The sequence below is a fragment of the Cornus florida genome, unplaced genomic scaffold, assembly GCF_030987335.1.
Source record: "Cornus florida cultivar Cherokee Brave unplaced genomic scaffold, ASM3098733v1 CherokeeBrave_3.0.0_Hap2_Chr05, whole genome shotgun sequence".
Taxonomy (NCBI): Eukaryota; Viridiplantae; Streptophyta; class Magnoliopsida; order Cornales; family Cornaceae; genus Cornus; species Cornus florida.
Genome location: NW_026775575.1, coordinates 61,381,958 through 61,385,766, shown reverse-complemented (window position 1 = coordinate 61,385,766; position 3,809 = coordinate 61,381,958). Strand labels below are relative to the sequence as shown.

Below are 3,809 nucleotides of genomic sequence, written 5' to 3'. Positions count from 1 at the left end.
ACACAAGAAATAGTCAGAGCACCAGGATTATTGAACTTAGGAGGAATGTTAGAAATAAGAATGGAACTCACTTGTTCTGTTAAAAGCACTTTCTTAAGGTCCTTTCCTTTACTCTTCCTCTTTTAAGTGCACGTGTCCTTCAAGAAATTTGCATATGGTGGAATTTGCCTAATTGCATATAAAAAAGGAAGATTAATTTTCACTTGTTTGACCACTCCATTATGTCATAAATTTTTCCTTCTTATCTCCCAAATGGTGAAGTCTTTCTCAATGCTTAAGGAAATGCAACTTTTAGCTCATAAGGCTTCTCTAATTAGTGAGATGATGATGAAGATGATGAAATGTCCTTTTTTGAACTACTAGCATCCAAGAAAATAGGAATAAGATTTAGAATGGAACAGATGCAACCACTTGGCTGTGCCAGTTCACTATCCTCCCTAGGTTTCTCTATCTTGTTGTCCATTTTCCTACCACTCCTTCAGGAGTAATTGCTTGAACTTTCTTATTTTCGGAAAATCCCGATGGAGGACTTGTTTTCACCATAAATTGCCCCTTAGGATTCGTCTCAGTTTGGCTAGGCAACTTACCCTTCTCTCTCACATTTAAAGAATTAGCTAATTGCCCAATTTGAACTTTAAGCTTTGCAATCGATTGAGAGTGAGAATGAAAAAATTGATTATCTTTTCAAAGATCACCTAAGGCTTCTAAGACCTTGTCTTCAAAAGCGGGACTCTTAGGAGGCGCTTGATTTGGATGAGAGTAAGATTGAGAATTTGATACTTAAGGATTATAATATTGATTCACATTTTGATGATAGAATGAAGGAAGGTAACCTTGAGAACTCTGATTTTAATTTTGGAGATGTAGGGGAACATACTTTGCTTATTAACCTTGACTTTAAGGAGGGTTTGCACCATTTCCTTGATTTTTTCATACGAAGTTCAGGTGATTCTTCCACGCTAGATTTTAAGTATTAGAATAAAGGTTGTTCCCTTAATTAATGAAAGTAGCGTTTGCTTGCTCTTAAGACTCACTTGGTATAATTTGTCCAAGAGGGAAATTTGAAGTATGGTGAGTATAGAACAAGTCATACTCATGTCATTGGAATGTTGGGAAGAAGATTGAATTGCCGGACCTTGATTAAAAAGGAATTTATCAAACCTTTAAGTAATATTTTTAACCTCGGCGGCAATTTTAATGGAAGAGTCTATTTGATTTAGAGCTTTCTTCCTTCCCATATTTGGTAGACGACCCCCCCCCCCCCAGAAGATGAAGATCTATGTATTAAGTTTTCCCTCATTCTTTTGAAAAGATGCCAAATTTCATCCTAATTTTTTCCTAGGTAGGGTCCTCCATATGAAGCATCAACAATGCCCTTATTAGCATCGGATAAACTTGTATAGAAACACTGAACTAATTGCCATTTAGAAATGTCGTGATATGGACATTTCCTTTGTAAGTCATTCAAATGTTCCCATGCTTCATGAAGGGATTCTCCTTCTTCTTGTGCAAACTCACGAATGAAAGTTCTTATAGAATTGGTTCGACTTGCGGGGTAGTTCTTCTTTAGGAACGCTTATTGCAATTGTGCCCAAGAGGTGATTGTATATGGCCCCAAGTTGTTAAACCAATATTTAGCTTTATCCCGAAGAGTGAAAGAAAAAAACTCCATTTTAAGGACTTGTTCCAGCATATTCGTGATTTTCATGATGGAACAAACTTCCAAGAACTCATCTAAATGTTTATAAGGCTCTTCATTGCTCAACCCATAAAAAAAAGGGGCACATGTTAATGGTGGAAGCCTTAATCTCATAATGATGAGTGCAGAAATTTGGTAACTGAATGCAAGTGGGTGCATTATATTGATTTAGATTGTAACAATCCCAAGGACTATTGGAGGATTGAGAGGAGGGTAGGCCATTTGACCTTAATAAGGGTATGCCATTTGAATATATTGATGTTTTTGCTCGTCAATTGGGGGAACAACATTTGGCCTTAGCATCCCTAGATTAGGTTGTTGCACAACAAGATTGATTGGTCGTGGCATTCCCAAGGGTGGATGCACACCTTGAGGATCCATAATATGAACTTGTTGTGGGTGGTGCATACTTTGGTGATTCACATGACTAAGATATTCAATAGGATCTTCAATTGGGTCTTCCATTAAGGGTGATGGAAGATCAAAAGTAGGAAGAAAAAGATGACTATCCCTAGTGCTACCTCTTAAAAGTCGAAGAGAAACTTCGAGATCTTGATTTACAAGAACAAGAGGACGACTAAGTGATCTATGACCATACATGCACTAGAATAAGTTAATACACCAACACTAGTACTTCAATGAACAAAAATTGTCAACCTCCACGTACGATGTTACCAAACTCCTCAAAAATTGCACTAAAACAAGTAAAAGCCTCCACACAGGCCGATGCCTTCTACAAGAAAGTATGCTTGAACTTAAAATAAAACTATTCAATAAGCCTCCACTTGGGCTGTCTAAAGCATGCAAGATAATAAACAATTAAATTCAAGAATTCAAAGAAAAACTCACAAATAGTCCTTAAACAACTTCAATTTTTATTGCTTCAAAGTCCAGCGTTTGCTCCACTTTACTTCAAGTACCTAATTGACAAATATCAAGTGAGAAACTAAAAATAAAATGAACTTTAAAGTAAACAATCAACAAAGAACTAATGCCTAATTCAATTCTTTAAACTGTTAGTTCCCCGGCAATGACACCAAAACTATGATGCTACCGAGCTTGTGCACAAAATAATGCACATCACTTTGAGTTTTGAAATAGTGTCAAGTGGGTATCATATTTTATAATTTAAAAAACCACTAAGCACTTATACTATGGAGTATGAAGCGAGTAAGGATCGTCCCAAGAGATCTAAAATATGTTGGTTTTTGGAATTGAGTTCTACTTTAGAACTAATGTGATTGCTAAAAAGAGGTTTGTTTTGTGATTAGAACTAATTTTAATCTAAATAATTGCAATAAAAGATTAGAGTTTAAAAGATTGGGAAGAGACTTAGGGTTTAGGATTTGCCACTAAGCACATTCCCTAACTTACTAACATTCAACTAATTGGGGAAATAATAATGTGCAATCAAAATGAGGTTAAGAGTTGAAAAGAAAAGTATGAAGCATCAATTTCAAGCTTAAATTGCCTACTTAATGACAATTAAACTAAGTGTAGTGCAATTCACCAATTCAAAGAATGATCCATCAATTCAAGTTACAATTCTAACCTACATTAATCAAGAGGATAATGCATTTGCGACAATAAGTGTGGAATTCAAACACAAGTATGGATAGTCTACTTACCAAGAAATTAAAATGCAATTAAACTAATTAAACTTAAATTAAACTAACTAAGCGTGAACTTGAACTAATTAGACAATGAATTAACCTAATTGTGTAGTGCCATCCATCTAGTAGAAGTATTTTCCATCAAATTGAAACACAATTACATCTAATTAACACAATGCATAGCCATCACAAGATTCAATTCACAAAGAAATCAAGTGTAGAAATTAATATCAATCAAACATATATAAGACAATATAAGATTGATAAAGATAATCAAATGACATAATTAATTTATATTGTTCAAGATTATAACATTCATTACACAATTTAAATCCCCAAAATAGTAAAAAGAGAGAGAAATTAGATTACATGCTTAGGGTCTATCCAACCCTAAGTTGAAGAATTAGCCACTCATGGCTGATGGATTAGAAGACGGAACAATCTCCATCCTTTTCTTCATCCTCTTTGCGCTTCTTCGTCTTCTTCTTCTCTGTACT

At 34.8% G+C, this 3,809-nt stretch overlaps 1 pseudogene; it reads left to right on the top strand.

Moving 5' to 3' along the window:
- The first annotated feature begins 1,430 nt into the window (after positions 1-1,430).
- LOC132310782 (small nucleolar RNA R71) lies at positions 1,431-1,528 on the top strand (annotated as a pseudogene).
- The last annotated feature ends 2,281 nt before the right edge of the window (positions 1,529-3,809 follow it).